Consider the following 13,507-nt stretch of genomic DNA (forward strand, 5'->3'; position numbering starts at 1 on the left):
GTGTCTGTGTGTATGTCTTTGTGTGTGTGTGTGTGTGTGTGTGTGTGTGTGTGTGTGTGTGCATACACCTCCACCAATGCTGAGAGGTCTCCCTGGATCCACCAGATCTGTGGGAACATCCAGATGTGTTCTTGATAAGTCTTTATGAAGAAGATTAAATCAAGCAGTCCCCCACATCTGGGAATATTTTTATCTAACCCTACATCCTGAAAACGGCGAGAACCCGGTCACAAGACCTGCATGGTGGAGGTAAAGACATTGAGATCGTGTGTAATCAGATTACTGTACTCTGCAGGATCCGTGTCCTCTGTGTAATGAAGCCAAAGAGCAGCTGCAGCCGTTCAGACACCGGGTGAGGAGCTTGTTATGAAACTGTTGTTAATAAAGTTTAAAGGGAATTAAACTGACGTTACTGATCGATCAGTGATGACTGATAGGCTGATATATGATGTGTTATTGATAGACTGGGATGTGATTGATTGCCATGTTCACGATAGTATTAATAAGAACGTCTGTATGTTTTCCTCGTATTTTACGTGTGTGTGTGTGTGTGTGTGTGTGTGTGTGTGTGTGTGTGTGTGTGTGTGTCAGCTGGTCCTGCAGCAGGTGGACATCAGCCTCCCAGAGAACCGGCTGTGGTGGGACAGGTACAGGTGGGACATACCTGTGTTCCACCTGAATGGTCAGTTTGTGATGAAGCACCGTGTGGACACTGCCCTGCTGGACAAACTGCTGCAGGATGCCGAAGGCCAATAACACACAAATAATCAATAAACACAAGTGATTAAGAAATCTGTGGCTTCACTGTGTCATCTTTACACAGCCAATCAGAGCAGGCCTCACTGTGACATCACTGTGAAACAGATCCTGTTTTTCTCGAGTCACCTGATCCTGTGACCTTATCAATATTTAACCTTCACATAACTGTCAGCCAGTCACAGCTCAGCTCCTCCTCGATGTGTAACCTGGTTACCTGAGGCGTGCTCTCAGGCAGGTGAAGTTGTGGCGATGGCGTCGCGCAGAGCGGCAGATGTTCAGTTTGCTCTGCAGAGGGCAAAAAGGAAGATCAATGAGCTGCAGCTCCAACTCAAGTAAGAACTGACTAATTGGTGATCAATAATCTGTCAGACAGGCTGAACTGATCGATCAGTAATTGATAAGTAATAATCTAGTGATTAGGTCCAGAGTTGAACACCTAACTGTTGAAGTTGAATTCAAGTTAAACCTGTTTTGGATCAATAATTCCAGGGACTGGCTGCGCCGCTTTGAGGTTTGGGTCATAAAGGAGCCATCTGATTGGCTGTTGGAGCTGCTGACAGGGAGAGAGGGGCTAGCTGTGCTCTGTGTAATGATAAGGGAAACGATTCACGTGGAGAGAATATTGATTACCACGGGAATCCACCGCAGGAATGACCAGTCAGGTTCTTTTACCTAATGAAGGTCACCTCGTTACCTCTGACATCGTTACCGTTAATCAGACTTTACTTCCTGTTTAAAAGGTCAGGAATCATGAGTCACTCTGAGGTGTTCTAAGAAATGAATCAATAACATCAATAAATCAGCAGAAAATCCATCAAACCTGTAAACCAGTTTTTATTGCTGTCAGAGCTGCTGCAGGTCACAATGTAAATGTTTGTGTTGGACAGTCACCTGGTTTCAGGTGTGGGTTTCTCCCAGGGTGCTACAGATTAAACAGCTACATGACCTGAGGTCACATGATTGTCCTGCCTGGAGAGCAGGTTCTTGGGCCTTTCTCAATATGCGTACTTGTGCGTACTTGTGTTCTCGTGTACTCGTGATACGTCATCAGTCGGAGACCAAGTACTGTTCCAATTCGAAGTACGCATCAAACCGAGAACGCGAAAAAGTCCCGGATGTGTTCTCGCTCCGCCCGTTTTATCGAGCATGCATCGGTGGTGACTTGTGTGGACTTGGTACAGCTAAATATCCCAGAATGCATTTCGTCCAAAACTCAGACAAAGGCCGTTTCTCAATTCTCAAGTACGTGAGTACGTACTCGCGTTCTCGGCGAGTTCGTACTCCCGTGCGTTCTCGGCCAGTATGTACTCGCCGAGAACGCGAGTACGTACTCACGTACTTGAGAATTGAGAAACGGCACTTGTCTCCAGTGCTGAGGCAGGTGCGCTGTTCAAATGTGTCTCTATTGAAACAAAACTATAAAGATAAAAGGGTTCCCTGTCACTCTGGTTCTCTGAGTGATGCTCCCTCGTGGCTCTCTGTTTGGCTGCATTTAGCTCCGCCCCCCGACCTCAGGCAACTATGACAGTGGTGATTGATATCAGTGTGCGTTTGTGTTTCCAGGGAAACCAGATCACAAAGTCCAGAGGAGACCAGTCAGCCCACATGGACCCCTAGCAAGGAGCTCCAGGACTCTCTGGTGGACATGTACACAGGTAATACCACTGTACATACTACAGATACTACACAGGTAATATCACCTATAATCAGAGATGGGCAGTAATGTAATCAGATTACTTTACTCATTACTTGAAAAAAAAAACTGTAGAAAGAAGTTTTCTTCTTTCTACAGCGAAAAGTTAAACTTCAAATCTGAGCGAGCAGCGAGCACGCCGCCACGGGAACGTGACATTCACAGAGAAACCCCCAGATCCTCCCACTGACATGACCGCTGTGGGCAAACCTCCACCTGCCCCACTCCTGCTAAACAGCTGGCAATAGATTTAAGAGCTGCTGAATCTTTTCTGCTGTGTTTTACTTGCATCTATTTGAAAGAGTGTAAACATAAAACATGATTTTATTTTATATGCTGGAATATGCAGAACATAGGTTTAAATGTTAAACACATTTCTTCAAGTCAAAGAATGTTGCATATAATTTAATTTTTGCCTGATGCATAAAGTTAAAAGATTAAATCGAATAAAACTATTTTTTAAAAGAGGCTTTTCCATTTGATTACATTTTATATGATGGATTATGCGGAAAAATAGAATTGGGCTGAAAGGTCTACGGCGGTATTACGTATTCAGGTTGTGTATCATGTTTGTAGAAAATAACTAAGTAATAAAGTAACTAATTACTTTTGAAAATAAGTAATCATTAAAGTAACTGGATTACTTTATTGGAGAATCAGTAATTAGTAACTGATTACTATTTTCAAGTAACTTGACCAACACTGCCTATAATACCACAGATACTATATGTGAACACAGGTAATATTACTGTAAATCCTACTACTAAGCAGGGTACTTCAAGTCAGAGTCCAGTGGTTCAGAGTGTGGCTGGCGGGTCATTGGCGGCCCTCTGCTGCGTGCTGTGCGGTCCCTACCTACCTCTGTGATCAGTTCAGTGAGGCATGAAGAAGAAGAGAAGCGGCCTGGCACTGCTGGTCGATCAGACCCCGCCCCATTGCTTAGACAGGAAGTTGACGTCCTGTCTGCAGCATCTCCTGAGCTTCGTGTTTCGCATGCTGATGATTTTGAGTTTTGAATCAATGAGTTTGATTGATGCAAATTTACTGGCTCCATAAAATAAATCAGCCGAATTCTAGTGAAGCTCAACCCATCTGAAACACCCGTCTGTGTTTTTAAGAGTGAAATAAAACCAGAAAATATGCAGAAAAATGAAACGAAGATCAATAAATCTGATGATCAATAAGCCTGATGGAAGCAGCCTGAGGTCCTGAGGTGATGTCAGCAAATGTCCACCAGGGAGAGCTGTTCTCCTTCACATCAGAGCCCTGCTGCCGCTCAAAGGGACAGAGTCCTGTTCAAAATCAGCTGTCCTCCAAGCTCTGAGAGCCTCCTCCTCGTGGTTACTGAGCACGCTCAGTAATCTGCTGTGTAAATGTGTCTCGAGGACATGGGTATATTTGGACTTTGTGTTTGGGGTGAGACGTCAGCTGAGAGGCTCGTGTTAACACAGAGGATGAAACCTGCTGGAGATCAGTGACAGCCGTGATCGCTGGTTACCAAGGCAACTCTCATTTCATCTCCATGACTGACAGGAAGTGTTTGACGTGATCACTTCTCACGTTTTAGCGAGCAGGACGCTTCAGCAGAAAGAGGCATGTTTAGAACGAGTGAGCGGGTGACATCACCACGGCAAAGTCCAGACTTTGTTTACAGTCTGTGAGCGGCACACAGGGGTCGCCGCAGCTCCATCGATTATTGATTTATTCATTTAAACGCAGATCGTCTTTGGGATGATGCTCATCCTTTAATGCAGACAGAATGTGCTTTGATTATTGAAGGAGAAGAAGAAGAAAAGCTGCAGCTACAGTTTTTTTTTTTTTTTTTAAATCACCCCCACCCCCCCGCCACCCCCACCCGTGGTGATAATCCGTCGTCTGTCGGCGTCCTCGCTCAGATCAAACTCTGCGTGTGAAACAGTTGTGCAGGAAACAAACACAGTATTGAGTCGCCCGGTGCCTCCATATGCGTCTCTGTTTACTTCTTCTTCTGTGGTGCCAGGAGCCTCACTCACACAGTGACGATGATGATGATACAAACGCTGTGGCAGCGACTGAAACAGTCGGAGCTGCTGATTAATGAAAATGAGAAGAGATGTTGCTGAATCTTAGTGTTACTGTTGTTATCATATTAATGTTATTGGTGTAATGATTGATGGTGAGGATGATGATGAAGACCTGCTGTATCGTCAGCCAGGTTTCAAGTTGTGGACGCGGTTCAGAAGCAGATGGGTTGAAGCCGAAATGTGTACTAAATGTATGAATTTCTTATTTAATAGAGAATAAAAATGGCGTGATGATAAAAATAAAGTATGCGGTCGGTGCCTGACGAGGCCATGAATGATGGATTTGGGAGCTGCGGGCAGATTTTCTATTTCAGGTTTTCATCAGTAACGTGAAGTTTGGTTGGTTTTTGTATTTTTCTGTCTTCTGATTGGTCAGATTTTAGAGGTATTGTGAAAACGAAGGGTCAGATTAACTTAAACCTCAGAGGTTTGAATTAAAATGAAGGAAGACTTTATTACCCAAGTGGGATTTTATTTTCTGTGATTTAGTAGAGAAAAGTGATGAAGGTCAACTGCAGGAGAGGAGGAGGAGGAGGAGGCAGCCAGCAGGAGGCGGCAGTGAGCTGAACACAAGGGCGTGAGGGCAGCTTCTTCTTTTCCTTTTATTAAAACAGAGTCCAAACTGCTTCTTCATCCTCTCATCTGAACTCGCACCTCCTCTTCCTCTTCACCTCTGATCTTCAGATTTCAGCTCCTTCAGCCTCTCGCTGATCAATAATCTGACCCGAGCTGCTCACAGAGTTCTTTTATGTTTAAGAGCTCCAGATGTTTAAACAGCTGTGGAGGTGAAGCAGGAGCACAGAGGGAGCGTCTGGTTCAAGTCAGGACGTGTTTGAGTTCAAAGGTTACTGAGGACGTATGAAGGACACAGTGAAGGTGTTACTACTCTGACCCAAACGTAGAGGTCACCTGGATCCTGCAGCTCAGGTCGCATGAAGTTTAACAAAGGTGATGACTCACCTGCACATGGTCAAAACGCTATGAATCCTGTAAATGTGAAAGGATGTCCAGAAACAAAGCTCTGAAAGCTCAAAACATTTAAGCATACCACCAAATTTAGACAATTAAACAGGAAGTAGAGGTGTTACTTCATTCTGCTAGGAGACGCACCCTCCTCAATAAGACTAGAAAGTTGGAAATTTTTTGTGAAACGCCCCCTCAACTCGGGTTTCCCACTTGGAAAGTTGAAGCAGCCCCACAGGAAGTAGAGGTTAGAACTTGGAATCTGTACTGCCGCTGGTGTGTTTGAGACTCATTAAAGAAGCCACAAGCAACTTCTTCAGTCCCTTTGATGAGGGATGAGACTGTTTTCCCCCTGAAAACACAACGTCCAGATGAGCAGAATCTGCTTTCTAGGATTTTCTTACCTGAATCATTGCTAGTGTGCATCAAGCAAAAAAATTGAATTGTTTTTCTGGAACACGCTAACTCATGAGTGATGTCACTTCGACATCCGAGGTCTGAAGTATCTGGAATGCGGGAAAAGGCGATAGCAGATAACGACCGTCTGGTTGTTCAGAGGTTTCAGACGATGAAGATGATTTTGAGGGCCTTTTCTGTTCCTATGTGTGTGGTAGGAAGCCCTCCATCACATCATCAGCCTGGGGCGTCACACTGTGCTGGTGGCGTCTTACTTCCTGTGTCTTTGGAGTGTCAAGACGCGGCGATATCCTCTGTTTTGCGTTTGTTGCTTTACCAGCTCTTTGGTCTTTAATTTGCATATCTCTCCTCTGATTGGTCATATTCCCTTGAGCTGTATCAGTAACAGTAGTTTTCCATAAATCATTTGTCGATGAATTCAGCAGCTTGTGATGTGGAGCGCCACCTGCAGGTAGGAAGTGTTTTTACAGGTAAAGCTGCAACACACTATCAAAATAAAAGCTCTGCTCAAAGTAGGAATCACAATTTAGATCCAAACAAGACAAATGTTATGAAATGCCAGCGTGAGCGCAGACACACACAAGCACGCACGCACACACACACACACACACACACGCACACACATGCACGCACACACACACAAGCACGCACACACACACACACACACACTCCTGCACAGAGAGCAGCAGCTACTTCAGCCTGTTCAAACAAACCAGAGTCTGCAGCCCACCCATCTAACAACAATAAAACTGAGTGTGTGTGTGTGTGTGTGTGTGTCCGTGGACCACCCACTCTGCAGATTAAACACTGTTCAAACGACTGTCTCCTCCCTCTTGCTCTTCATTCCCTCTCAGCCTCACTCAGCCTTTGTCTTACTTTTCTCTCAATAAATTAAATCTACTGACCAAAGTGTGTGTGTGTGTGTGTGTGTGTGTGTAAGCGTGTGTTTGTCTGTGTGTGTGTAAGCGTGTGTTTGTCCCTGTCTGTGTGTGTGTGTGCGTGTGTGTTTTCCACTGTCTGTCTCACGGGTCTTAGAAAGCCAAATCGTGAGAATGATTTGAGTCTCCTGCTGATCGCGGATCAATAATCTGATCATTTCAGGGTTCAGCTGCTTTTATTCTGACAGTCTGACTGAATGTGACCTATAAATGGTGAGTTAGTGGTGTTTCTGCCGTGACCTTTGCTCTGTTCCTGTTCACTGAGTCTTTCGCCACCACAGGTTTCAGGATGTCCTTGTTTTTGTCAGAATGGCGTCAGTTAGGCTAGAACGTGGACCCACAGCCGGGGTCAGCTGATCGTACAGCTGGACCTGGAATCGTCTTCAGGTGATGATAAATGTCCTCCAGTAGTGTGTGTGAAGTTTCTCAGATAATTTCAGTTTGAGTCACATCAAAGTGGTTCATCGCTGTCAAATTAAATGAAAACATTAAATATATTTAAATGGCATCATTTCTTCTGTCCTGATCACTTTGAGTAGAAATGACCTTTTTAACCCGGTTCTGTGTGCTATAAATCAATAATCAATTACCAGCTTGTGGCTGCACTCGTAGTGTCGCAGCTTCCAAGATGAAGGACAGGAAACAGCTGATTGTGACGGAGCTGCAGGATGTTTTAGATGACGTCCAGGATTTACTGCTAATAATGAGCATTTACTGATCAGTGCTTAAGAGGCCAGACCTAAAAATCAAAGACAAGAAAACAGGAAGTAAACGGGGGCTATGTAGTTCAAGAAAGAAATTGCCTGAATTAAAAGTGGAGAATAATTAAAATAGTGAGACTGGTGTGAAACATGGATTCAGTTTAATTTGTATGAAAAGGAGATGTTACGTCCGCCGCGGCCAGAGGAAACGGACGCCTGGACCAGATTAACCAAATAAATCTGAGACGTTTCCTCCGTTTCTTCCTGAACTCAGAATGAGTGACCGTTATCAGCTGCCCTGTAACAGGAAACAGATCAGGGCACAGGTGTGCTACCTGCAGGCTGTGGACTGTGATTTTACTCAGACCAAAAAGACCTTCAGTTTGCTGTGAAAGGCAGTTCCTGTTTTAAGATTAATTTTCATGAAAAACATGTTCAGGTGGCATGACCATGAGGTATTTTCTCTGGTTATTGATCAGTCGATTTCCTCTCTGATCGACAGGAGCGATTTTGTCTCGCTTTTATTGATCGCTCATTTGTTGAAGAGCAGCAGGTTTCCTGCTGATCGATTGATCTCGGAGTGTGTTTGGCTTCATGTTTACTCTGCACGCGTGTGCGTGAGCGTCCCCAGCTCGCCGTGTGTCTCCTCGGCTTAATGTCCGTATCTAAATTCATGTGCGGCGTGGCGGCGGTGTGGTGGCGGCGGGCCGGATCACAGGCGGATTGTGTTGGATTTGAGCTGAAGCCTCTTTAATCATCGTAACACCGTCATTAATATTCATGCAGTCAGCTGGAGCAGCCGACACTCAGCGCTCCAAACTTTCTGCACAAAATGTATTAAAAACAGCTTAAAAAATTAATGGACTTGAGTTTATATTACATGAAGAAAGAGGGGGGAGGTGGGGGGAGGCGTGTCCCCCCTCTTCGCCTCATTGGTTAATGTAGATTGGCACTCTGATTGGCCTTTGCGTTTTCCCTTTTTTCTGCAGATTTTCCATCTTTGACGAGACTTCAAAGCAAGCGCGAGGCATGAACGGTCATTTAGAAGGATTTAAGCACATTATCACATCTGTAATTGTACATGAATAATAAGGAGAGCCGGCGGCTCAATTAGCTCTGAGTCCACAAGGAGATCAGAGAGGGGGAGGATGGGGGAGGACGGCAGGAAATGAGAAAAGTTTCAAAGTGAACAAATTATTCAGAAATAACTGAAATTTAGCTGCTTCACACTCAGGAGCAGATAATCATCCTCCTTACTGATCGGGCCCCTCACAGATCTGCAGGAGCAACAAAATAAAACATTACAAAGAAAAAAAGTGTCAGAAAAATGTTTAAAAGGAAACTAAAAGCAGGCAAAACCAGGAAACTCTCCGGGAAGAGTCGCAGGCTCAAAGGAAGTAACCTGATGTCATCGAGACCTCTATAGGTTTTGACCCCTGGAGAAGATTACAGTCCTCCACCCGAGAAGCTCACAGTGAGAGCTCTGCAGACAGTAGTGGTGTTTTGTGGTGATTCAAGAAAATAAGAACAACCCCAGGTTTCTCTTCAGCACTGTAGCCAGGCTGACAAACAGTCAGAGCTCTATTGAGCCAACCATCCATTTAACATTAACTAGTAATGACTTAATGAACTTCTTCACAAATAAAATTTTAATGATGATGAAAAAATTACCAATAATAGTTCCACAGATGTAATATTATCTACAGCTACTTTTAGTACCATTGATATTCATTTAGACTCTTTTTCTCCAATTGATCTTTCTGAGTTAACTTCAATAATTACTTCCTCCAAACCATCAACGTGTCTTTTAGACCCCATTCCTACAAAACTGCTCAAAGAAGTCCTGCCATTAATTAATGCTTCAATCTTAAATATGATCAACCTATCTCTAATAATCAGCTATGTACCACAGGCCTTCAAGGTGGCTGTATTTAAACCTTTACTTAAAAAGCATCTCTAGACCCAGCTGTCTTAGCTAATTATAGGCCAATCTCCAACCTTCCTTTCATATCAAACATCCTTGAAAGAGTAGTTGTCAAACAGCTAACAGATCATCTGCAGAGGAATGGCTTATTTGAAGCGTTTCAGTCAGGTTTCAGAGCTCATCACAGCACAGAAACAGCTTTAGTGAAGGTTACAAATGATCTTCTTATGGCCTCTGACAGTGGACTCATCTCTGTGCTTGTCCTGCTAGACCTCAGTGCTGCGTTCGATACTGTCGACCATAATATCCTATTAGAGCGATTAGAACATGCTGTAGGTATTACAGGTACTGCACTGCAGTGGTTTGTATCATATCTATCTAATAGACTCCAATTTGTACATGTAAATGGAGAGTCCTCTTCACACACTAAGGTCAATTATGGTGTTCCACAGGGCTCAGTGCTAGGACCAATTCTGTTTACATTATACATGCTTCCCTTAGGCAGCATCATTAGAAGACATAGCATACATTTTCACTGCTATGCAGATGACACGCAGCTCTATCTAACCATGAAGCCTGGTATCACACACCAATTAGTTAAACTGCAGGAATGCCTTAAAGACATAAAGACCTGGATGGCCGCTAACTTTCTGCTTCTTAATTCAGATCAAACTGAGGTTATTGTACTCGGCCCTGAAAATCTTAGAAATATGGTATCTAAGCAGATTCTTACTCTGGATGGCATTACCTTGGCCTCCAGTAATGCTGTGAGGAACCTTGGAGTCATTTTTGACCAGGACATGTCCTTCAACGCACATATTAAACAAATATGTAAGACTGCTTTCTTCCATTTGCGCAACATCTCTAAAATTAGAAATATCCTGTCTCAGAGTGATGCTGAAAAACTAGTTCATGCATTTATTACTTCCAGGCTGGACTACTGTAATTCATTATTATCAGGATGTCCTAAAAACTCGCTGAAAAGTCTTCAGCTGATCCAAAATGCTGCAGCAAGAGTCCTGACAGGGACTAGAAAGAGAGAGCAGATTTCTCCTGTTTTGGCTTCCCTTCATTGACTTCCTGTTAAATCCAGAATTCAAAATCCTGCTCCTCACATACAAGGTCTTAAATAATCAGGCCCCATCTTATCTTAATGACCTTGTAGTACCATATCACCCTATTAGACCACTTCGCTCTCACACTGCAGGCCTACTTGTTGTTCCTAGAGTATTTAAAAGTAGAATGGGAGGCAGAGCCTTCAGTTTTCAGGCCCCTCTTCTGTGGAACCAGCTTCCAGTTTGGATTCGGGAGACAGACACTATCTCTACTTTCAAGATTAGGCTTAAAACTTTCCTTTTTGCTAAAGCATATAGTTAGGGCTGGACCAGGTGACCCTGAATCCTCCCTTAGTTATGCTGCAATAGACGTAGGCTGCCGGGGATTCCCATGATGCACTGAGTTTTTCCTTTCCAGTCACCTTTCTCACTCACTATGTGTTAATAGACCTCTCTGCATTGAATCATATCTGTTATTAATCTCTGTCTCTCTTCCACAGCATGTCTTTATCCTGTCTTCCTTCTCTCACCCCAACCGGTCGCAGCAGATGGCCCCGCCCCTCCCTGAGCCTGGTTCTGCCGGAGGTTTCTTCCTGTTAAAAGGGAGTTTTTCCTTCCCACTGTCGCCAAAGTGCTTGCTCATAGAGGGTCATATGATTGTTGGGTTTTTCTCTGTATCTATTATTGTACGATCTACTGTACAATATAAAGCGCCTTGAGTCGACTGCTGTTGTGATTTGGCGCTATATAAATAAAATTGAATTGAATTGAATTGGGGTTGGTCAGAGGTCACGAAGGGCCTAATCAGTACCCATCAGAGTGGAAAACTTCAGTCCCTTCTTGGTTCTGCTGTAAGTCTGATCAGTCTGCAGAGGCTCACAGAAAGAACATCCTGCCACCATCCTCCCGTCTGCTTCTTGCTTCTCCTTGTTCCTCTGTGGGCCCAGTATGGGGTCGTGGATGGGTCAGGTGGTCCGTGAGGGGTCTGTGGGCGAGAGAGAGAGGACGAGGGACATGACAGACGAGGAGAGAGAGGGTGACGGGGCGGGAGACATGATAGACGGACAGAAAGAGAGCAGAGGGACATGACAGAGAGAGAGAGGGTGAGGGACATGACAGACGGAGAGAGAGCGAGAGAGGGCGGGACATGACAGATGGTTAGAGAGAGAGACTTGACATTGTGTGTTTACAGCTGAGAGTAATTCATTAGACGGGTGTTCACACAGGCGGGTGATCGGACAGGCGGGTGTTTGCACAGGGTGATCGGACAGGCGGGTGTTTGCACAGGCGGGTGATCGGACAGGCGGGTGTTCGCACAGGCGAGTGATCGGACAGGCGGGTATTCGCACAGGCGGGTGTTTGCACACGTGGGTGATCGGAGAGGCGGGTGTTCGCACAGGCGGGTGATCGGACAGGCAAAAGATACACACAACAAAAGATGCAAACTCAGCAGCCTGCAACAAGTGCTTTAAGGTGATACTGTGCAAAGGAGGTAACACCTCGAATCTGATGAAACACCTGGCGACGCATAGCGTTTTTTTAAAAGCCGAGAAATGCGCCGTATTTGATAGCTTGCTGCAAGACCTCACACCGAGCACATCTACTGCGGGTGTGGTGCCTGTCATTGGACCCAGAGTTTCAACAGAAAAGGCTAACTTCGGTATCATTTTGCAGAAAAAAAGAGATTGCTAAAAATAAAAACATGAGGTTTTTGGACAAAGTTTGTGTTCTCCATTCTTCAAGCAGCGGTTCGAGCACTATTTAAGCACTGGCACCGTTTCAAAAGTACCGGTTTGGCACCGGTATCGGATAAAACCTAAACAATACTAGAGATGGCACGATACCACTTTTTTATGTCCGATACCGATACCGATATCATAAATTTGGATATCTGCCGATACCGATATGAATCTGATATAGTGTGTTTTTTAATCAATAAAACTGTTTTTTTAATATCTTGCTGCATTTTGTATAAGTTCATACTCAAGTTTAAATAAACAACAACACTAAAGCTATTCTGTTATACCTGTATGTAAACAAACAAACAAACAAACAAAAAATAATACACTGCGCTCAAAATATTTCATAGTTCAGCAACACTGATCAATCTAATAAACTTAAACCTGCTCCATCCTCCCTATTCTGGTATTTTAAAGAGTACTTAGCAGAAATATTAAGCAACCTAACTACTAGGGTTGCAAACTCCCAGGAAAAGAAAATAGGGAACCCCCCACCCCCCCCACCCTCCACCTCATGATGCTTAATCGACGTAATCAACTTTAATTTGATGCAGTGTGAAAAAAATGCACAGAAATAAATTATTTTTCAAGAATAATTAAATAGATTCAACATCTTTCTTCTACAGAATTGCAGACTGCACAGATGGTACCTTCCCAAAGGAAAAAGTACTATAGCTTACTAGGGTATATTAGACTTAACAGTTACTATATACAGTAATGGACTTCTATACATTTTACATCAGATTAAAACTTTGGGTGTAAGATTCAGATAATTATTTATTAAAAGCTTGACATTTTAAATGAGAATAAGAAAGAAAAGTATGTCTTTGTGCCCCCTTTTCCCTGTTCATGCCCTATCGGCCCCCCTGGCTACACTTTGCTAGATCCGCCCCTGCACAGTTACCAGCCGTCAGCTGCGTAGAAAAGGATCCTGGTGTAGAAAGTAATATTAAATACATTCTAACAACAGCTTATCAAGCTTAAACGTGCTGCTGTTGTTCAGCCGCTGGTTTCCTCTTTCTGGTGCAAAGTGGGCCAAACACAAAGAAGAGAGCTGATCAGCTGATCATTGATCAGTTTCATGATTGAAGTAGCAGCAGGAGACAGAGGGAGAGAGAGGCAGTCGCTCCATATATCGGTTGTTAAGCTTAACGTGGGAACGCTTTACAAACATTCAGAGATGAACTTACACACTTGCTTTACTTCTCTCTGGGATAACTTCCTCGGAGATGAAATGCTGGTTTGGTAGCGAGGC

General features: G+C 44.0%; 1 protein-coding gene and 1 long non-coding RNA gene across 2 annotated transcripts in view; one reads left to right on the forward strand and one right to left on the reverse strand.

The window, feature by feature from the left end:
* Positions 1-13,507, forward strand: part of mipol1 (mirror-image polydactyly 1) — a 60,226-nt gene that overhangs the window by 8,540 nt on the left and 38,179 nt on the right. The window lies entirely within an intron of this gene.
* LOC112843116 (uncharacterized) lies at positions 6,657-12,047 on the reverse strand. The gene is made up of 3 exons (XR_003215258.1): positions 11,325-12,047; positions 7,424-7,572; positions 6,657-7,300 (listed from the first exon to the last, which is right to left on the reverse strand). It is a non-coding gene; the product is annotated as an uncharacterized LOC112843116 (long non-coding RNA).

This window comes from Oreochromis niloticus, linkage group LG19 (assembly GCF_001858045.2).
Source record: "Oreochromis niloticus isolate F11D_XX linkage group LG19, O_niloticus_UMD_NMBU, whole genome shotgun sequence".
Classification (NCBI taxonomy): Eukaryota; Metazoa; Chordata; class Actinopteri; order Cichliformes; family Cichlidae; genus Oreochromis; species Oreochromis niloticus.